The sequence below is a fragment of the Orcinus orca genome, chromosome 5, assembly GCF_937001465.1.
Source record: "Orcinus orca chromosome 5, mOrcOrc1.1, whole genome shotgun sequence".
NCBI lineage: Eukaryota > Metazoa > Chordata > Mammalia > Artiodactyla > Delphinidae > Orcinus > Orcinus orca.
In genome coordinates, this window is record NC_064563.1 from 99,780,287 (window position 1) to 99,804,046 (window position 23,760).

The following is a 23,760-nucleotide window of genomic DNA, read 5'->3' on the forward strand; positions in this document are numbered from 1 at the left end:
GGCACTGAGCTGAGCCTGCACCCTCATGCGAGAACCTGACCCCTCCCTGAAGAGATCCCTATAAAGCAGCACCCACCAGGGCTAGAGAGCTTTTATGCTCTAGGTTGTGAGCTCACATTTCTCCATTCTGTGCTCAAAGAATAAAGCTTCCTTTGCTTCTGAACTGAACTCAGTCTCTCTCGTTCTATTGGTTAGAAAGACAACAGGCAGAAGACCTTCAAGACGGCGGAAGAGTAAGACATGGAGATCACCTTCCTCCCCACAAATACATCAGAAATACATCTACATGTTGAACAACTCCTACAGAACACCTACTGAACGCTGGCAGAAAACCTCAGACCTCCCCAAAGACAAGAAACTCCCCACGTACCTGGGTAGGGTAAAAGAAAAAATAAAAAACAGAGACAAAGAATAGGGACGGGACCTGCACAAGTGGGAGGGAGCTGTGAAGGAGGAAAGGTTTCTCCACACTAGGAAGCACCTTCGCGGGCGGAGACTACAGGTGGCGGAGGGGGGAAGCTTCGGATCCGCGGAGTAGAGCACAGCAACAGCGGTACGTAGGACAAAGCGGAGAGATTCTCGCACAGAGGATCCGTGCTGACCGGCACTTACCAGACTGAGACGCTTGTCTGCTCACCCGCCGGGTCGGGAGGGGGCTGGGAGCTGAGGCTCGGTCAGAGCGCAGGGAGATGACTGACAGCGTGAACACAGCCTGAAGGGGGCTAGTGCGCCACAGCTAGCCGGGAGGGAGTCCGGGAAAAAGTCTGGAACCGCTGAAGAGGAAAGAGACTTTTTCCTGCCTCTTTGTTTCCTGGTGCGTGAGGAGAGGGGATTAAGAGCGCCGCTTAAAGGAGCTCCAGAGACGGGCGCGAGCCGCGGCTAAAAGCGCGGACCCCAGAGACGGGCATGAGGCGCTAAGGCTGCTGCTGCCGCCACCAAGAAGCCTGTGTGCGAGCACAGGTCACTCTCCACACCTCCCCTCCCGGGAGCCTGTGCAGCCCGCCACCGCCAGGGTCCCGTGATCCAGAGACAACTTCCCTGGTAGAACGCACGGCACGCCTCAGGCTCGTGCAACGATACGCCGGCCTCTGCCGCCGCAGGCCCGCCCCGCACTCCGTGCCCCTCCCTCCCCCAGGCCTGAGTGAGCCAGAGCCGCCGAATCACCTGCTCCCTTAACCCCGTCCTGTCTGAGTAAAGAACAGACGCCCTCCAGCGACCTACACACAGAGGCGGGGCCAAACCCAAAGCTGAGCCCCTGGGAGCCGTGCGAACAAAGGGAAAGGGAAATTCCTCCCAGCAGCCTCAGGAGCAGCAGATTAAAACTCCACCATCAACCTGATGTACCCTGCATCTCTGGAATACCTGAATAGACAATGAATCATCCCAAAATTGAGGCAGTGGACTTTGGGAGCAGCGATATATTTTTTTTTTTACCTTTTTCTCTTTTTGTGAGTGTGTATGTGTATGCTTCTGTGTGTGATTTGTCTGTATAGCTTTGCTTTTACCATTTGTCCTAGGGTTCTGCCTGCCTGTTTTTTCTTTCTTTCTTTCTCTCTTTTATTCTGAGGCATGTGGATGACAGGATCCTGGTGCTCTGGCCGGGTGTCAGGCCTGTGCCTCTGAGGTGGGAGAGCTGAGTACAGGACACTGGTCCACCAGAGAACTCCCAGCTCCACGTAATATCAAAACGGCAAAAATCTCCCAGAGATCTCCATCTCAACGCCAAGACCCAGTTCCACTCAAAGACCAGCAAGCTACAGTGCTGGACACCCTGTGCCAAACAACTACCAAGACAGGAACACAACACCACCCACTAGCTGAAAGGCAGCCTAAAATCGTAATAAGGTCACAGACACCCCAAAACACACCAACGGACTTGGACCTGCCCACCAGAAGGACAAGATCCAGCCTTATCCACCAGAACACAGGCACTAGTCCCCTCCACCAGGAAGCCTACACAACCCACTGAAACAACCTTAGCCACTGGGGGCAGACACCAAAAACAACGGGAACTAAGAACCTGCAGCCTGCGAAAAGGAGACCCCAAACATAGTAAGTTAAGCAAAATGAGAAGACAGAAAAAAATGCAGCAGATGAAGGAGCAAGGTAAAAACCCACCAGACCAAACAAATGAAGAGGAAATAGGCAGTCTATCTGAAAAAGAATTCAGAGTAATGATAGTAAAGACGATCCAAAATCTTGGAAAAGAATGGAGAAAATACAAGAAGCATTTAAAAAGGACCTAGAAGAACTAAACAGCAAACAAACAGTGATGAACAACACAATAAATGAAATTTAAAATTCTCTAGAAGTAATCAATAGCAGAATAACTGAGGCAGAAGGACAGATAAGTCACCTGGAAGATAAAATAGTGGAAATAACTACCTCAGAGCAGAATAAAGAAAAGAATTGAGGACAGTCTCAGACCTCTGGGACAACATTAAATGCACCAACATTCGAATTATAGGGGTCCGAGAAGAAGAGAAAAAGAAAGGGACTGAGAAAATATTTGAAGAGATTATAGTTGAAAACTTCCCTAACATGGGAAAGGAAATAGTTAATCAAGTCCAGGAAGTGCAGAGAGTCCCATACAGGATAAATCCAAGTAGAAACACACCAAGACACATATTAATCAAACTATCAAAAATTAAATACAAAGAAAAAACATTAACAGCAGCAAGGGAAAAGCAACAAATAACATACAAGGGAATCTCCATAAGGTTAACAGCTGATCTTTAAGCAGAAACTCTGCAAGCCAGAACGGAGGGGCAGGACATATTTAAAGTGATGAAATGGAAAAACCTACAACCAAGAAATACACTACCCACCAAGGATCTCATTCAGATTTGATGGAGAAATTAAAAACTTTACAGACAAGCAAAGGTTAAGAGAATTCACCACCACCAAACCAGATTTACAACAAATGCTAAAGGAACTTCTCTAGTCAGGAAACACAAGAGAAGGGAAACACCTACAATAACAAACCGAAAACAATTAAGAAAATGGTAATAGTAACATACATATCGATAATTACCTTAAATGTGAATGGATTAAATGCTCCAACCAATAAACATACTGGCTGAATGGATACAAAAACAAGACCCATACATATGCTGTCTGCAAGAGACCCACTTCAGACCTAGGGACACATACAGACTGAAAGTGAGGGCATGGAAAAAGATATTCCATGCAAATGGAAATCAAAATAAAGCTGGAGTAGCAATTCTCATATCAGACAAAATAGACTTTACAATAAAGACTACTACAAGAGACAAGGAAGGACACTACATAATAATCAAGGGATCAATCCAAGAAGAAGATATAACAATTGTAAATATTTATGCACGCAACATAGGAGCACCTCAGTACATAAGGCAAATGCTAAGAGCCATAAAAGGGGAAATCAACAGTAACACAATCATGGTACGGGACTTTTTAACACCCCACTTTCGCCAATGGACAGATCATCCAAAATGAAAATAAATAAGGAAACACAAGCTTTAAATGATACAATAAACAAGATGGACTTAATTGATATTTATAGGACATTCCACCACAGACAACAAAATACACTTTCTTCTCAAGTGCTCATGGAACATTCTCCAGAATAGATCATATCTTGGGTCACAAATCAAACCTTGGTAAATTTAAGAAAATTGAAAGCTTATCAAGACTCTTTTCCGACTACAATGCTACGAGACTAGATATCCATTACAGGAATAATATCTGTAAAGTCACAAACACATGGAGGTTAAACTATACACTACTTAATAAGCAAGAGATCACTGAAGAAATCAAAGAGGAAATCAAAAAATACCTAGAAACAAATGACAATGATAAAAGGATGACCCAAAAGCTATGGGATGCAGCAAAAGCAGTTCTAGGAGGGAAGTTTATAGCAATACAATCTTACCTTAAGAAACAACAAACATCTTAAATAAACAAACTAATCTTACACCTAAAGCAATTAGAGAAAGAAGAAGAAGAAAACCCAAAGTTTGCAGACGGAAAGAAATCATAAATTTCAGATGAGAAATAAATGAAAAAGAAATGAAGAAAAAATAGCAAAGATCAATAAAACTTTGAGAAGATAAACAAAATTGAAAAACCATTAGCCAGACTCATCAAGAAAAAGGAGAAGACTCAAATCAATAGAATAAGAAATGAAAAAGAACAAGTAACAACTTACACTGCAGAAACACAAAGGATCATGAGCGATTATTACAAGCAATTATATGCCAATAAAATGGATAACCTGGAAGAAATGGACAAATTCTTAGAAAAGCACAACCTTCTGAGACTGAACCAGGAAGAAATAGAAAATATAAACAGACCAATCACAAGCAGTGAAATTGAAACTGTAATTAAAAATCTTCCAACAAACAAAAGCCCAGGACCAGATGGCTTCACAGGCGAATTCTATCAAACATTTAGAGAGGAGGTCACACCTATCCTTCTCAAACTCTTCCAAGATATAGCAGAGGGAAGAACACTCCCAAAATCATTCTAAGAGGCCACAATCACCTTGATACCAAAACCAGACAAAGATGTCACAAAGAAAGAAAACTACAGGCCAATAACACTGATGAACATAGATGCAAAAAACTTCAACAAAATACTAGCAAGGAGTATCCAACAGCACATTAAAAGGATCATACACCACGATCAAGGGGGGTTCATCCCAGGAATGCAAGGATTGTTCAATATATGCAAATCAATCAATGTGATACACCATATTAACAAATTGAAGAATAAAAACCATATGATCATCTCAACAGATGCAGAAAAAGCTTTCGACAAAATTCAATTCATGTTAAAAACACTCCAGAAAGTAGGCATAGAGGGAACTTTTCTAAACATAATAAGGGCCATATATGACAAAACCACAGCCAACATCATCCTCAATGGTGAAAAGCTGAAACCATTTCCACTAAGATCAGGAAAAGACAAGGTTGCCCACTCTCACCATTATTATTCAACATTGTTTTGGAAGTTTTAGCCACAGCAATCAGAGAAGAAATAGAAATAATAGGAATCCAAATGGAAAAGAAGAAGTACAGCTGTCACTGTTTGCAGATGACATGATACTATACATGGAGAATCCTAAAGATGCTACCAGAAAACTACTAGAGATAATCAATGAATTTGGTAAAGTTGCAGGATACAAAATTAATGCACAGAAATCTCCTGCATTCCTATACACTAGTGATGAAAAATCTGAAAGAGAAAATAAGGAAGCACTCCCATTTACCATTGCAACAAAAAGAATAAAATACCTAGGAATAAACCTACCTAAGGAGACAAAAGACCTGTATGCAGAAAACTATAAGACACTGATGAAAGAAATTAAAGATGCTACAAACAGATGGAGAGATATACCATATTCTTGGATTGGAAGAAGCAACATTGTGAAAAGACTATACTAACCAAAGCAATCTACAGATTCAATGCAATCCTTATCAAACTACCACTGGTATTTTTCACAGAACTTGAACAAAAAGTTTTGCCATTTCTTTGGAAACACAAAAGACCCCAAATAGCCAAAGCAATCTTGAGAAAGAAAAACAGAGCTAGAGGAATCAGTCTCCCGGGCTTCAGACTATACTACAAAGCTAAAGTAATCAAGACAGTATGGTACTGGCATAAAAACAGAAATATATATCAGTGGAACCGGATAGAAAGCCCAGAGATAAACCAACGCACATATGGTCACCTTATCTTTGATGAAGGAGGCAAGAATATACAATGGAGAAAAGACAGACACTTCAATAAGTGGTGCTGGGAAAACTGAACAGCTACATGTAAAAGAATGAAATTAGAACACTCCCTAACACCATACACAAAAATAAACTCAAGATGGATTAAAGACCTAAATGTAAGGCCAGACACTATAAAACTCTTAGAGGAAAACAGAGGCAGAACACTGTATGACATAAATCACAGCAAGATCCTTTTTAACCCACCTCTAGAGAAATGGAAATAAAAATAAACAAATGGTACCTAATGAAACATAAAAGCTTTTGCACAGCAAAGGAAACCATAAACAAGACGAAAAGACAGGCCTCAGAATGGGAGAAAATATTTGCAAATGAAACAACTGACAAAGGATTAATCTCCAAAATTTACAAGCATCTCATGCAGCTCAATATCAAAAAAACAAACAACCCAATCCAAAAATAGGCAGAAGACCTAAAGAGACATTTCTCCAAAGAAGATATACAGAGGGCCAAAAAACACATGAAAGGATGCTCAACATCACTAATCATTAGAGAAATGCAAATCAAAACTACAATGAGGTATCACCTCACACCAGTGAGAATGGCCATCATCAAAAAGTCTACAAACAATAAATGCTGGAGAGGGTGTGGAGAAAAGGGAACTCTCTTGCACTGTTGGTGGGAATGTAAATTGATACAGCCACTATGGAGAACAGTAGGGAGGTTCCTTAAAAAACTAAAAATAGAACTACCATACAGCCTAGCAATCTCACTACTGGGCATATACCCTGAGAAAACCATAATTCAAAATGAGTCATCTACCTCAATGTTCATTGCAGCTCTATTTACAACAGCCAGGACATGGAGGCAACCTAAGTGTCCATTGACAGATGAATGGATAAAGAAGATGTGGCACATATATACAATGGAATATTAGTCAGCCATAGAAAGAAATGAAATTGAGTTATTTGTAGTGAGGTGGATGGACCTAGAGTCTTTCATACAGAGTGAAGTAAGTCAGAAAGAGAAAAACACATACCGTACGCTAACACATATATATGGAATCTAAAAAAAAACCAAAACGGTTATGAAGTACCTAGGGGCAGGACAGGAATAAAGACACAGACCTGCTAGAGAATGGACTTGAGGATACGGGGAAGGGGAAGTGTAAGCTGGGACAACGTGAGAGAGTTGCATGGACAAATATACGCTGCTAAATGTAAAATCAATAGCTAGTGGGAAGCAGCTGCATAGCACAGGGAAGTCAGCTCGGTGCTTTGTGACCACATAGTAGGGTGGGATAGGGAGGGTGGGAGTGAGGGAGATGCAAGAGGGAAGAGATATGGGGTTATATGTATATGTATAGCTGGTTCACTTTGTTATAAAGCAGAAAGTAACACACCATTGTAAAACAATGTTACTCCAATTAAGATGTAAAATAAAATAAAATTGAGATATAATTGACCTATAAAATAAAAAAATAAGAAAGACACCAGGCAGAAGGACCCTTGTTGGGGACTAACTCAGGAGGGTCAGTAACAATTGCAAAACATTTCAAACTCCTTCCCAAAGTGACTGAGAAGTAAGCCTGGAAGTTTTGTTGTAAGCCCTCCTCTAAGAGTTTTAAATTTGTAAAAACATTGTATGCTTCCTCAGTGTTGTTTAAGATTCTTGGCAGGCATGGCTGGGTTAATCTAAAAGGTACCAGGGCTTCCCTGGTGGCGCAGTGGTTGAGAGTCCGCCTGCCGATGCAGGGGACGCGGGTTCGTGCCCCGGTCCGGGAAGATCCCACATGCCGCGGAGCGGCTGGGCCCGTGAGCCATGGCCGCTGAGCCTGCGCGTCCGGAGCCTGTGCTCCGCAACGGCAGAGGCCACAACAGTGAGAGGCCCGCGTACCGCCAAAAAAAATATAAAAACAAAAAAAAAAATAAAATAAAAAGTACCCAAACCATCGCAGTTACCCTCCCTGAAAAGAATCCCCTAGTGATTGACTGATAACCAGGGAATGCCATAGACAGACAGCAGCACACTCTGCACAGGTCATCTGGTATGAAGCGAGGCAGGGTGGGATGTAAATGAAAGTGAACAAAAAGGCAAGGAGGGTAAATTAAAGTGCATCAAGCCATTGGTACAAGAAAGCGCTGAGGCAGTGCTCTCTAATACTAAAGGTTGTCAGGGAACATAGAGAGTAAGCTACCTTTCTAAATCCACACCAAAAGGCAGGGGGGAATGTTTATAATTCTGTTCAGGATAAAATAGTCAAAGGAGAAAAGAGGCAAGGACGCAGCAAAATGCACGCAGATGAGGTCCACTTAGATCAAAGGGTTGTAAAGGGTGTTCACAGTGAAATGCTTGTGAGGAAGCTCAGGCTTTCAGGGAGGCAGGAAGGATCACCAGATTCTCACCCCTGGTGAGGTTACACAGTGACACTGAGGTGAAAAGAAAGTGGCCAGCTTAGATTTTATAAGAAAATGTGAAAATTGCCTGAATCATAGCAAAACTGTCACTAATGCCTTTGTAGAATACACAGATGAGCATGTGGTCAAGAAATCTCAAACCTGGGCTTCCCTGGTGGCACAATGGTTAAGAATCCTCCTGCCAATGCAGGGGACACAGGTTCGAGTCCTGGTCTGGGATGATCCCACATGCCACGGAGCAACTAAGCCCATGCACCACAACTACTGAGCCCACGTGCTACAACTACTGAAGCCCACGCGCCTACAGCCCGTGCTCTGCAACAAGAGAAGCCACCGCAATAAGCCCGCACACCACAACGAAGAGTAGCCCATGGTCGACGCAACTAAAGAAAGTCTGTGCGCAGCAACAAAGACCCAATGCAGCCAAAAATTAAAATAAAATTAATTTAAAAACAAGAAAAGAAATCTCAAACCTGTCCACAGACGTGAAATATTTGGGGATGAAGGAAGCTCTGCTTTCACCAGGATGAAGCCTTGAGGCTCAACAAGCCATGTGTATATAAGTTTTTACTACCAGGTTAGGGCAGATGGGCAAATCAGACAGATCATTACAACCTGCCAGAAAATGGTGATGTCTAGAGTGTAGCCCCAAGACCCTGGCTTGAGTAGGTGCAAATCAGAAAAGCAGCTTGATTTTCTCCTGCCCCTCTGGGCTGCATGGAGCCCACAGCAGCTATGGGAATCTTAGAAGGAAGGCTCCAATTTGTGGGAACCAGTGGTGGCTCATGGGATGGTACTGAGATGCCTCCTATAGGATTCAGACTTGCCCAATTACATTTAGGAAACTGAAGAATGTGCTGATAGAAGCCCATTTTTTGTGTGCCTGAGAAGCCTCTAAGGAGAAAACCCATGTCGAAGAAGGAGTTATGTGTAATGAGCTCCACTAATCACAGAGAGTTATATGAAGGGTTGGATGGGGGTGTGTGAGCCCAACATGGTGGCTTTAATTCTGGTAAGTCCCAGTTGGAGAGAGGAAGGAGATTGAGTAAAAATCTGAAAAGGGAGTTTAAAATTCAATAAGCCCTCAGCACGGCTTTGAGGCCACACTCCCAGAGTTATGACACAGCAAAAAAAAAAAAAGGTGTTTTCTCCTTTACCACAGCTTGCCCCACCCCACAGCAGTGGCTCCTCTGGGATTCCACGATCCACTAGTGCCTGGAGGAACTGGAAGGATACAGCAGTGCTACCTTTAATAGTTAAGTAGTTTGTGAGCACATGTGACACTGTCTCTGATGGAAAAAAATATTCAGGGCGCATTATAAGCAATTGAAGTTCTGTGAGAACAGAGGGACCAGGGCCTGTGTAATTGTGATTATTCTGTTATAATGAGACAATATCATGTTCTTGTTAATCATGTGGGCTCAGGAATCGAATGACCTGCATTCAAATCAGGTTCCGCACTAATTGGCTGTGTGACATGTGCAAACAATTCACCAACATGTCTGGGTCTCAGTTTTCACGTCTATTAAGGAGGGATAACAGCAAAACCTAACTCACAGAATTCTTGGGAGGATTAAATAAGTAAAAGGCTTGGAAGGGTTTCCAGCACATAAAAAGGGCTCAACAAATATTACGTTTGTTTCTTGTGTTTTGACTAATAAGTGTACCCACTGGCTGGGGATTGCTAAGAAAATATGTGAAAGAAATAATTTCTTCACCAAAACCAGAAAAGATTTCTATCACTCACAACAAATCCTCTTCCACAATCAGTCTTGAGGGAGCTTCTGGGATCTCTACTAGGGTTCATTAATGCATATACAGGTACTTCCTGTTCCAGAAATCACATAAAGGAGCTTACAGTGAGATATATGATCTCTAAAATATTTTAAATAGGTTTAAATAAGGATAGGAGCATAAAATGGAACCAAGAAAGAGCTAAAAAAATACATACTTGCTAGCTGAGATATATAATAGAGATGTCAAATGTCCTCCAAGATAGACAGAATCCTGTTTTTGTTTTGTTTTCTTTTGTTTTAAAATAAGAAGAAGCAAATTTTTTTTTACATCTTTAATGGAGTATAATTGCTTTACAATGTTGTGTTCATTTCTGCTGTACAACAAAGTGAATCAGCTATATGTATACATATATACCCTCCCTCTTGAGCTTCCCTCCCATCCTCCCTATCCCACCCCTGCAGGTGGTCACAAAGCACTGAGCTGATCTCCCTGTGCTATGCAGCAGCGTCCCACTAGCTATCTATTTTACATTTAGCACTGTATATATGTCATTGCTACTGTCTCACTTCGTCCCAGCCTCCCCTTCTCCACCTGTGTCCTCAAGTCCATTCTCTACATCTGCATCTTTATTCCTGCCCTGCCACTAGGTTCATCAGTACCATTTTTCTAGATTCCATATATATGCATTAGAGTACAGTATTTGTTTTTTTCTTTCTGACTTACCTCACTCTATATGACAGACTCTTAGGTCCACCCACCTTACTACAAATAACTTCATTCCTTTTTATGGCTAAGTAATATTCCATTGTATATATGTGCCACATCTTCTTTATCCATTCATCTGTCGATGGACATTTAGGTTGCTTCCATGTCCTGGCTATTGTAAACAGTGTGGCAATAAACATTGTGGTACACGTATCTTTTTGAATTATGGTTTTCTCAGGGTATATGCCCAGTAGTGGGGTTGCTGAGTCATATGGTAATTCTATTTTTAGTTTTTTTGTTGTTGTTGTTTGTTTGTTTGTTTGTTTGTTTGTTTTTGCGGTACACAGGCCTCTCACTGCTGTGGCCTCTCCCGTTGCGGAGCACAGGCTCCAGACGCGCAGGCTCAGCAGCCATGGCTCACGGGCCCAGCCACTCCGCGGCATGTGGGATCTTCCCGGACCAGGGCACGAACCCGTGTCCCCTGCATCGGCAGGCGGACTCTCAACCACTGTGCCACCAGGGAAGCCCTATTTTTAGTTTTTTAAAGGAACGTCCATACTGTTCTCCATAGTGGCTGTATCGATTTACATTCCCACCAACAGTGCAGGGGGTTTCCCTTTTCTCCACACCCTCTCCAGCATTTATTGTTTGTAGATTTTTTGATGATGGCCATTCTGACTAGTGTAAGGTGATACCTCTTTGAGGTTTTGACTTGCATTTCTCTAATGATTAGAGATGTTGAGCATCTTTACATGTGTTTTTTGGCAATCTGTATGTCTACTTTGGAGAAATGTCTATTTAGGTTTTCTGCCCATTTTTGGATTGGGTTGTTTACTTTTTTGATATTGAGCTGTATAAGCTGCTTGTATAATTTAGAGATTAATCCCTTGTCAGTTGCTTCATTTGCAAATATTTGAGGTTGTCTTTTTGTCTTGTTTATGGTTAGAATCCTATTCTGATGTGCCCTAATCTGGAAGGGATGATGCAATAGGGAAAATTGATATTAATGTTGCCCTTTTTATATTCCAAGTGCACAAATGTGATGGAGATAAGCATATAGGTGCTGTCCCACTATGCGGCCCATGTACAGAGCCCTATCAAAATATGAGAAGAAAGTAATGAACTCCAATTCTGTTTCTCTGCCTCAGTAACACTGTATGAAACCAACTCCTTGGGCCAACTTAAATATGGAAACGTAGGGAGTAAAAGACAAGCTTCAAGAAGCAATTAGTATGTGTGCTTATCAGAGGAGTCAAACACCTTCGTGTATTTTAAATACTCTTTTATATCATCTAGGAATGACTCATCAGTTGTCAATAGAAATCACTATACAAAGTGGATATATTAAAGAATTGTCATTAGAGTGTGTATAGGTTGCCATGCAAAAAATTTGTCCATAATGATCAAAGCCAGTTGGACAGTGTTGGATTATTAAAGCTGGGTAGCAATTTGGCAAACATAAAAAGATGTCCCCGGGGCTTCCCTGGTGGCTCAGTGGTTGAGAGTCTGCCTGCCAATGCAGGGAACACGGGTTCATGCCCTGGTCTGGGAAGATCCCACATGCCGCGGAGCGGCTGGGCCCGTGAGCCATGACCGCTGAGCCTGTGTGTCCAGAGCCTGTGCTCCACAACAGGAGAGGCCACAACAGTGAGAGGCCTGCGTACCTCAAAAAAAAAAAAAAGATGTCCCCTGAAACCTGAAAGAGGCAATATTATTTTACAATTTTAAAGAAAAAAGTATTTAAAACATGAAGCTTAATTTGCCTGGAGTATGTGATCATTCTCTCAGGAATATGGAAGAGACTGGAAGAGATGGGATAGTGACAAAACACAAATTCTCACTGTGTTTTAAGTATAATGAGTTTTATGCACATTGCCCGATGGATCTGAATTCAAAATTCAAATCAAATGCCGTCACAAAGTGGTTGGGAAGAGATTTGCAAATAAGCACTTTAATAACCATACCAGATCCTCAGTCTGTCTATTTAGCCAGACTTTCATCCTCTGCCTCCTCCACAAAGTATATGGGAAAATACAGACAGAGCATATCGTCCCTACTATTACCCCCAGACAGACCCTACTTTGAGTTTCTTTAACCCAATGACAGCTCCATTCTCAGACTCAGAGTCCTGTGCCTTCTATCCCAGCCATGTTTCTTATGTGAATCTTCTGTTTGCTCTCATAACCCTTCACCTAACTTACTATGATGTCCATCTGAATGTCCCTGGCTTCTGCTCCACCCTCCATGTAACTCATGTTATGCATTGTGACCACAGTGATCTAGAACCCCAGCTTTTTAAAGAGGCAGGTAAATTTACTGTCCATCTTTCTTACAGCAGATAGTGGAGCAGCACTGATTTATAAATTTGAGACAGAAGTAAAGAAATGAACTCCAATTCTGTTTTCTGGCCTCAGTGACACTCTATGAAACTAACTCCTTGGACCAACATAAGTATAGAAATTTAGGGAGTTAAAGGGAAGCTTAGAGAAGCAATTAGTATGGGTGCTGATCAGAGGAGGTTTGTCTCTCTCACTGTGAAGTACAACATAAATATTGAAAGGAAGAAATACAAATAGTGCATCTCTTAACACCCTACTCTTTTTTTTCTTAAACATCTTTATTGGAGTATAATTGCTTTACAATGGTATATTAGTTTCTGCTTTATAACAAAGTGAATCAGCTATACATATACATATATCCCCATATCTCCTCCCTCTTACATCTCCCTCCCACCCTCCATATCCCACCCCTCTAGGTGGTCACAAAGCACCGAGCTGATCTCCCTGTGCTATGTAGCTCCTTCTCACTAGCTATCGATTTTACATTTGGTAGTATATATAAGTCCATGCCACTCTCTCACTTCGTCCCAACTTACCCTTCCCCCTCCCCATGTCCTCAAGTCCATTCTCTGCATCTGTGTCTTTATTCCTGTCTTGCCCCTAGGTTCTTAAGAACCTTTTTTTTTTTACATTCCATATATATGTGTTAGCATACAGTATTTATTTTTCTCTTTCTGACTTACTTCACTCTGTATGACAGTCTTTAGGTCCATTCACCTCACTACAAATAACTCAATTTCACTTCTTTTTATGGCTGAGAAATATCCCATTGTATATATGTGCCATATCTTCTTTATCCATTCATCTGTTGATGGACACTTAGGTTGCCTCCATGTCCTGGTTATTGTAAATAGAGCTACAATAAACATTGTGGTACATGACTCTTTTTGAATTATGGTTTTCTCAGGATATATGCCCAGTAAGTGAGATTGCTGGGTCGTATGGTAGTTCTATTTTTAGTTTCTTAAGGAACGTCCATACTGTTCTCCATAGTGGCTGTATCAATTTACATTCCCACCAACAATGCAAGAGGGTTCCCTTTTCTCCACACCCTCTCCAGCATTTATTGTTTGTAGATTTTTTGATGATGGCCATTCTGACTCTTGTGAGGTGATACCTCATTGTAGTTTTGATTTGCATTTCTCTAATGATTAGTGATGTTGAGCATCCTTTCATGTGTTTGTTGGCCATCTGTATATCTTCTTTGGAGAAATGTCTATTTAGGTCTTCTGTCCATTTTTGGATTGGGTTGTTTGTTTTTTTGATATTGAGCTGCATGAATTGCTTGTGAATTTTGGAGAATAATCTTTTGTCAGTTGCTTCATTTGCAAATATTTTCTCCCATTCTGAGGGTTGTGTTTTCATCTTCTTTATGGATTCCTTTGCTGTGCAAAAGCTTTTAAGTTTCATTTGGTCCCATTTGTTTATTTTTGCTTTTATTTCCATTTCTCTAGGAGGTGGGTCAAAAAGGTTCTTGCTGTGATTTATGTCATACAGTGTTCTGCCTATGTTTTCCTCTAAGAGTTTTATAGTGTCTGGCCTTACATTTAGGTCTTTAATCCATCTTGAGTTTATTTTTGTGTATGGTGTTAGGAGTGTTCTAATTTCATTCTTTTACATGTAGTTGTCCAGTTTTCCCAGCACCACTTATTGAAGTGACTGTCTTTTCTCCATTGTATATCCTTGCTTCCTTTATCAAAAATAAGGTTACCGTATGTGCGTGGGTTTATCTCTGGGCTTTCTATCCTGTTCCATTGATCTATATTTCTGTTTTTGTGCTGGTACCATACTGTCTTGATTACTGTAGCTTTGTAGTGTAGTCTGAAGTCTGGAAGCCTGATTCCTCCAGCTCTGTTCTCTTTCTCAAGATTGCTTTAGCTATTCGGGGTCTTTTGTGTTTCCATACAAATTGTGAAATTTTTTGTTCAAGTTCTGTGAAAAATGTCAGTGGTTGTTTGATAGGGATTGCATTGAATCTGTAAATTGCTTTGGGTAGTATAGTCATTTTCACAATGTTGATTCTTCCAATCCAAGAACATGGTATATCTCTCCATCTGTTTGTAACATCTTTAGTTTTTTCATCAGTGTCTTACAGTTTTCTGCATACAGGTCTTTAGTCTCCTTAGGTAGGTTTATTCCTAGGTATTTTATTCTTTTTATCGCAAAGGTAAATGGGAATGTTTCCTTAATTTCTCTTTCAGATTTTTCATCATTAGTGAATAGAAATACAAGAGATTTCTGTGCATTAATTTTGTACCCTGCTACTTTACCAAATTCATTGATTAGCTCTAGTAGTTTTCTGGTAGCATCTTTAGGATTCTCTATGTATAGTATCATGTCATCTGCAAACAGTGACAGCTTTACTTCTTCTTTTCCGATTTGGATTCCTATTATTTCCTTTTCTTCTCTGACTGATGTGGCTAAAACTTCCAAAACTATGTTGCATAATAGTGGTGAGAGTGGACAACATGTCTTGTTCCTGATCTTAGAGGAAATAGTTTCAGTTTTTCACCACTGAGAATGATGTTGGCTGTGGGTTTGTCAAATATGGCCTTTATTATGTTGAGAAAAGTTCCCTCTATGCCTACCTTCTGGAGGGCTTTTTTCATAAATCAGTGTTGAATTTTTTCGAAAGTTTTTCTGGATCTATTGAGATGATCATATGGTTTTTCTCCTTCAATTTGTTAATATGGTTTATCACATTGATTTGTAACGCCCTACTCTTGATCTGCAGTAGCTCAGTGATTTTCATGTCCCTGCATCTCCTGGATAACTTTATGGAAAACCCAACAAGGAGCCAACACAAGATGAATAATGGTTTAGTGACTCAGACAAGAACAAGATGTCTCTGAATAAAAGAAAACAGTGTGCTCCAACCACAGGAAATCAGAAGCAGGAATCATCATGAGAGCCAAAAGTCAGCCTTGAAGCAGCACATCTGCCAACCACCAAAAACTTTCCTCAGGTTGCTGCTGGATTAAACTAGTAGCTGTCCTGTGAGTAAAGACTCCTCTGTCTAAAGTATGCTATCTTCTCCGATCCCTTAAATAAGGTTTCCTTTTGATATATTGTTTAAGCATCGCTTTGCTTAACATACCATTTCCTAAGCTTTGCTATGTGAGAGGACTATCTACCCATTGAGGGAGGGTCTGTGAATTCACAACAGTTTTTCAGCTCTTGGTATGTGGTTGTGGTACGTAACGCTGGCTTCCAGCCCAATATCCTTATCTCTCTTCCTGTATAAAGTTCAAAAGTTCAGTTTACCTGTCTTTGCTTTTATGAAAGACCTACATTAGTACGTATTTTCACTAACCAAAAGAAATCCCAAGAGGACTTTGCTTTTATTAAAAAAGGCAAAAAAGGGCTTCCCTGGTGGCGCAGTGGTTGAGAGTCCACCTGCCGATGCACGGGACACGGGTTCGTGCCCCGGTCCGAGAAGATCCCACATGCCGCGGAGCGGCTGGGCCCATGAGCCATGGCCGCTGAGCCTGCACGTCCGGAACCTGTGCTCCGCAACGGGAGAGGCCACAACAGTGCAAGGCTCGCGTACAGGAAAAAAAAAAAAAAAAAAAAAGGCAGTTAGTGGCAGAGCCTGCATTGGAACCATGGAGAATCAGAGGACTCTCCTAAAATGAGACACAGTAACACTTTTGTATCTGAGTCATCAAAGGTAGCAGGATGGCCAGGGACACAAATCTATAAATTCATATTTGTTAGCTAACAATATTTCTCATCTCTGAAGCCCTTGACATTGGAGTGAATTTTACAGTTTTATAAAAGTGTTTGACTTCTAATTGCAATTATTAGACATGTGTCACCAGCATTTTTAATAAGACATAAAATGCTAAAGACATGGAATATATCAAACAAGAAGTCTCAGGGATGAATAAGAAAACAAAGCAAGAAGCTGAGTACTGGGTAGCTGGGTACCAAAGTCAATTTAGAAGCAATAAAAGCCCTGTCAAGACCTGGAGAAAGTTCCCTGTCATCAACCATGCCACTGGGATGGGGGTGGAAAGGACCTATAACACCAGGGCTTGCATCTGGTGGTGACTCTCACAGACAGTCCATCCTTGGCACACTCCTCTCCTTCCTCCTTCCCCCACCTTTGTTCATTTCCTGATATTATTCATGTAAGAGTCTCTTTCTTTGGCTAAATTGGGAGGTCAGAGGTGATGTCTTCTTCATTTTCATGTGCCCCACTGTACCTTGTGCCCAGCACACTGCCTTGAACATACTAAGCTCCCAGATTTTTAGAATATTGAAAGCAGAAAGGGTTTTATAAAATATCTAGTCCAATTTTTTGAAACTTGTTTTAAAGCAATAAATCTATATTAAATATAGATTTATAAAACAGATGTTTTTAAAAAGAGATGTTTCGGCTGAAGAGGAAGCAAAGGAGGGAGAGCAGACAAAGGTCAACGAGCAATAATCTCTTTCCTGTTCCTCTTGCAGCACCTCAGCGATCATAGTTTGGAAACTACTGATGCAGTGCAACCCCTTCATTTTCTAAATGGAGACATTCCTTAAAATTTTATACACTGAACTGGCATATCCAAGGCAGGGCTGGTGAGCTGCAACTGTTGGGATCACCATATTCCCCTTGTGGGGATATCAGTTCTATCCAAGTGACTAGGGTGAGGATATGAGGAGCGCAGAATCTGTGTAGACTCTGGAAACACACACCTTCTTCTTTCCTAGTCTACTTGTTTGGAGGAGACCCTCGTTAGGGATGAGAAACAATATCCATTCTGCCTATACTGGTTCTGCTCAGTCTATAGTCTTTCTGGAATAAGTTAAGCAGCTTGCCTCTGTCAGGAGAAATGTGTTGGGGCAGGGAGAGCACTGAGGTACTGCGCACCTAGCCTCGTTCATCAAGGGCCATTCATGGGCCTCTCCTTGCTTACCACATTCGTTCCAAGGCAGTTAGTGGAGGGCCTAAGGGCTATTCTGAAAGACCTGTTTAACACTCTTTGAGTTTGATGGGGATCCACAGACCACATAGAAGGTTAATCATTTAGTGTATTGCGTGCAACTAACACACCTAGCAACATTTGAAAGTGAAAGACAGATTAATAATAAGTGAATGAGATCATTTCAAAGAGGGACAGGTGTTCTAAAGAAAATAAAACAGAAGGATGGTGTTTCAGACAGAATGAGTGCAGTTATGTTGCAATAACCAACAAACTCCAAATCTCAGTGTCCTAAAACAACAAAGTTGGAGTTTTTTCTTACACGTGCCCTACATCAGGGGGGCTCTGCTCCGTGTTGTGCTCACACCTGGATAACACCAAGGCTAATGAGACTCCCCCATCACATCCTTTTTATCTATTTCCTATTGCCCAAAGCTTATCCCAGAGGCCGGCCTGCCTGTAACAGTTTCAGGAAAGTATCATCTTCTCATGTGGCCCAGAGGAGAGGAAAACCATGGAACAGCACACAAGATGGCGGGTGAGAGGGAACACAAGGCCTGATTAGGGTGATCTAGAAAAGTCTTTCTAAGGAGATGACATTTGAGCTGAGATCTGAATGATGAGAATGAACCCACCAAGTGAAAGCAACAGGAAAGGCATTTCAGGCAGAGGGAATGGCAAATGCAAAAGGTCCTTAGGCCAAAACAAGTGTACAAGGAAATAAATAAAGGTCAGTGTGACCAGAGTCAGTGAAGCCAAATGATGAAAAGCCATAAGGATCATGATAAAAAATTTAGATTTTATCCAAAATGTGCCCCAAACTCAAATTAACTGTTTCCTCTTTTTAACACAAGCCAAAAGTCATCCTTATTTTACACTAAAAACAAAAATTCACATTTTCCTTTTCAGTTTTCTGTTTCTCAGGCTAAACTAAGCCTTTACCTTTTTCATATTCGCCTCAGGTTCACGTTTTTCTAAGCATTTGAAATACCACAGAACATCGTGACAGGATTTACAGTGTTTCCTGGAACTTTTTACCTCAGTTCTGCATTTTCTCAGGCCTCACTTCAGTCTTGATCAGCAAGCAGATCTGTGCTCTTAGCTGCTGACAGAACATACATTCTCTGAAAAGGCAAAAAGCAAGGAAGTTAGCATTCTGAGAAAAAAGAACAAACTTTATTTACTTAGCAGAGAAATTTCTCTATTAGAGCCTAGTATTTTTAGAAACAAATCAAATATAAAAAGCCTTTTTTCCCTATGGAAATTATCTAGATTGTTTGATGTTCTGGAGTTTATTGAGTTTCCACAGTAACTTTCTAAAAAAGATCCTGAGACCTTTATCTTCCATACTGCTTATGTTTAATGAAAACCTCTTCAAGTCCAAAACATGGTTTCTTGCTCTCCGACAATTTCTAGTTATCACGCTTGAACCTTTACAAATCACTCCGAAGAGTACACTCAAACTAGGGAAGAAAGCAACTTCTTTCAAACACCCAGTCTTGACTATGAGGAATTTCTTCCTCAGATATGCTTTTTAGATTTTGCCTCTCTCATTTTGTTTATCCACTTGTTTGTGTTTTCCTTTCCTAAGTTAAGATGAAGAATTTCTTTCATGCTACAACTCTTTATATCTGATGTTTGTCATGGAAAAATTCTAAGTCTTCTTTTCTAATTCCAGCACTGTATAATGCATGGAAACTGAAGGTAGGCTTTAGGTTCAAGATAATTCTATCTTATGTTATTATGAAAATTAAATAATGTATTGTGAAAGTGTGTGTAAACAATAAGGTTCTATTCAAATGTTAGCCATTATTATATTTACTGTTTCCTTATATTCCTCAAATATTATAAACCTTTGTCACCCAAACTGTAAAAGTAACTGGGTTAACTAGTTAGACCAGTTTTAAGTGAGGTCAATTGTAGGTTGTACTCTGTTCCAACACCACAAGAACTGCCTTTGGAACAAGTCATTGAAGCCAGATGAGTAACCAGCTATAGATGACAGATAAAGAGTGGAAGTGCATAATTTACTTCCAATAATCTCTTCCCAATCACACTAAATCAATAAAAATGCATAAAACCACAATAGATAGATGCCAGTATGGCTCCTCTGGCTCAGTAAACAATAATTTCATGGTTAATAGCTTGTTCAGGTAAAATCAAGTCTAAAGACACACGATTTCAGGACTTCTCTGGTGGCGCAGTGGATAAGACTCCATGTTCCCAATGCAGGGGGCCCAGGTTCAATCCCTTTTCAGGGAACTAGATCCCACATGCCGCAACTAAGAAGCCCACATGCCACAACTAAGGAACAGGTGAGTCGCAATTAAGGAGCCCTGGAGCTGCAACTAAGGAGCCCACCTGCCACAACTAAGACCTGGTGCAACTAAATAAATAAATATTAAAAAAAAAAAAATAAAGACACACAATTTGATCCAAAAAAATAAATCTGCTTTTACCTGAATTGCTCATGTAACTATTTTTTTTACCAGAAAATAATGTTTGTCTTTGTAAAACCCAAAATTACTAGGAATTCTTCAATGTTCTCCATCTGATATAGTGTTAGACACTCAATGTGTGGCATAAAGAGAACAGGGAAGACAGAGAAGTCATCTGAGCCTGTCTTACTGTTCCTTTGTTTTCCTTCTCCTATTGCAAACACCCTATTTTAGGCTCTTGTCATATCAGGAATGGGTTAACAGAAAAGCCTCCTAACCAGATTCCATGCCTATATGTAAAATGCTAGCACACAACACACATTCTGTACATGTTAATTCCTTCCTTCACACAATTCCATCTAACGTCCACATTCACTTGCTAAAACACTAAACTAATATGTCGGTTCATTCTTCTTGCCTCTAAAATAGCCAATATACCAAAAGTAGACCATATATTTAGTTATACACAGATACATATACATATATACACAATTTGGATTAAATAAACATTTTAAAAATCTAAAGATCAAAATTCTAAAAAATAGAAAAGCATATCAGCTCTTTGGAAGAATAATGTTTGATATTTCAATTAATTTGAAAAAGTTATATAGAGAAAAAACAGTAAAATAAGAACTTTATATTTATAATAAAAACAACCTAAGAAATAAAAGACACCAATATTTTCAACAAATATTATTTTCAGAGGGTTCCAAACTATAGTATATAAAAAGTTCATACAAAATGGTGAGAAAATCCATCAATATTCCAATAGATGAACTGGTAGGACACAATCAGATAATTCATACAAGAATAAATACATTTGCAAATAAATAAATGGATGAAATGCTTAATGTAGCTAGTAATAGAAATGAATACAAACTAAACAATGAAGCTGATAAAAAGTTGATGAAGAGTACAGGTTTGCAATCAAACTCTACCTCAAGTCCTAGTGTGGCCACCTACAGTTGTTAAGAACCTTACAAAGTATTTACATCTCTCAATTTTGATTCCCTCATCATATGATCATAATCATTTCACATGGTTGTTTGTAGGATTAAACAAAATAATCTTGGAAAAGCATCTAATAAAATACCTAACACAAAGTAAGTGTTTAGTAAGTGGTTGTTAATATGATGATTATTGCTACCATAGTTATTACCATGTAATACCTAAGAAATTAATGCTTAAGATGTTCTCATTCAGTATTGCCAAGGTGATGTTCAAACTAGTGTACCCATACATTAATAGTGCCTTTTTAAACTGGTCTAATTTTTGCAAAGTTCAAGTTATGAAATTGTCCATAGACATTTTGTGAATATATCCTAGGGTAATACAATAAGGAAAAGGTTAAGTTAGTGATCAGAGCACTTTTCATAAAATTAAAGCAATAGCAAAAATATTTGGCAATCCAAAAACGTGTATTAAACTCAGATACCAATGGAAGATTATGTAGCCACTAATGAAATGGTTGAAGTAATATTTAATGGGATAAAAGTAGATGATTATGTGGGTGTGGTAGGAGTTCAACTATTTAAAGATGTCTTTAGATATTAAAAAAATGGGGGAGAGCATAAAAATCAGAACCCACTTGATAGCAGGATTTCTTAGGTCAAGTTCCCCAAAAGCACACCTTGAAACAAGGATTTGCTTGCAAATAATTTATTGAAGAAGTGCTCCCAGCAGGCATTGGAAAAGGATCTGCAGAAGAGCTAAGGGTAGGGCAGAAGCGAAGTGTGGTGTGACTTTCAGGTAAAGTCTCTCACAGGCAGTTTCAGCCTGATCCTGCAGAGGAATTCTGAAGTGCAAATTACACTTCATAGTTTTTCCTACTCAAAGCAAGTGTGCTGAGCTTTCATATTCTGTTAGCAGTCAGTTATTAGCTAACAGTTGCCTAGTGAGGTGAGAGGCTGAAGGAGAAGACCCAAGCGTTCCAGGCTCCTTGTGCCTGTGGCAAAGTGGCTCCCCTAGCCTCAAGGCAGTTCTCTGAAGACAGTGGCAGGTGACATTACACACACACACACACACAGTGGTAATTACGTAGAGGTGATGGATACGTTAGTTTAATTGCGGTGATCTTTTTACAATGTATATATAATATATCAAAACATCAAGTTGTACACCTTAAATATATACAACTGTATTTATGCCAAAGGTATCTCAATAAAGCTGTTAAAGGAAAAAAGAAGAGAAAGTTCACAAAAGCTGGGGAAGGATGCACAGTAATAATAAAAGGCACCAAAGGGGATCTGGGTGGACAGAGCATTAACAGAATCCACATGGTGAATTTTTCCCTTTTCAATTTCATTTCACATGTTTGAACTATACATAAATACAAAAAGAAAACAGTTTAGCTGCACCGCATTGCTACAGGCTAAAATCCAGATTTTCAGGATAATCATTGAGGTCCAATTAATAAATCTTATTTTGGGAGATATGCAGTTGCCAACATCAGTGGCCCTTTTATAGACTCTGCCACTCTACCCATTTGCCTCTAGAGATCCCTACACACACACCCCACTTCCAGCCCCTCCTCAAAACCTGCCAGGGACTGGGACTGCCCATCATTGGGAGGTGCTGCCCACCAACCACACCCTCTCCCCCCTTTATTCCCTTGGGACTCAGAGGAAGAATAGATTTAGAGATGTTTTAAGTCTCAAAGGATGTGGAATGTGAAGCCTCTAGATTTGCTTGGAGTCTGCAATCAAAGTTTCAATATTTTAATATCTTAGACTAAGTTAGGATTTGGGGTCATGAGTGATATTTCAGCCATTTCTATGGATAAAATAAAATTCAGAAAGCAGCCTGGGGACTCAACTGCAGTTTAGAATGTCACTTCTGTGAGAAATCATTAAATTTAAAGCAATTCATTTAAGAAATATCTTTAAGAAATGCCATATTCATTCATTCATATATAGAGAGATATATGTATATGACTTTTAAAGTGATTTGATCTCATATTTTAAAAGCCTCAAAAATATATGAATATGATTTGACCCTCTATAATTCAAAAAACAAAAAGGAACTTGGTGTAAAATGATGTTCAATGAGCATTCCTTATAAGAAAAAAAAGGAAGGAAAGAAGGAAGGAAGGAAGGAAGAAATGAGGGGGGAAGAAAATGAAAGAAGAAAACAAAAACATTTGGAAAAATCCTGAAGAGATTAGTATAAAATATGTATATTCATTCAATTAAATATTATGTTTAGAGAATTTTAATAGCATTGCAATAATATATGGAAAACTATCATATAAAATTTAATAGAATATATTTTTACTACATTTAATTAAAATAATAAACATAAATTGAAACCCACCTATACTTCCTTGAACACTTCTCTAGGGTTACCTGTGGCATCTGAACACACCCTGGCTTTCAAATTCAACCATTTGATCATTCTATCCTACTTCCTGGAACATGTCTCAGTGGCACATCTGTTCATTCAAAATCCAAATACAGATGTATAATAGGTGGTTATTACATACTAAGCATGGTCCT

At 39.9% G+C, this 23,760-nt stretch overlaps 1 protein-coding gene across 1 annotated transcript in view; it reads right to left on the bottom strand.

The window, feature by feature from the left end:
* ZPLD1 (zona pellucida like domain containing 1) overlaps positions 1 to 23,760 on the bottom strand; it is a 481,064-nt gene that overhangs the window by 330,497 nt on the left and 126,807 nt on the right. Inside the window, exon 5 of the mRNA XM_004272088.3 lies at positions 18,867 to 18,952. The gene's annotated coding sequence lies outside the window, so the exon portion shown is untranslated. The remainder of the gene's footprint in view (positions 1 to 18,866; positions 18,953 to 23,760) is intronic.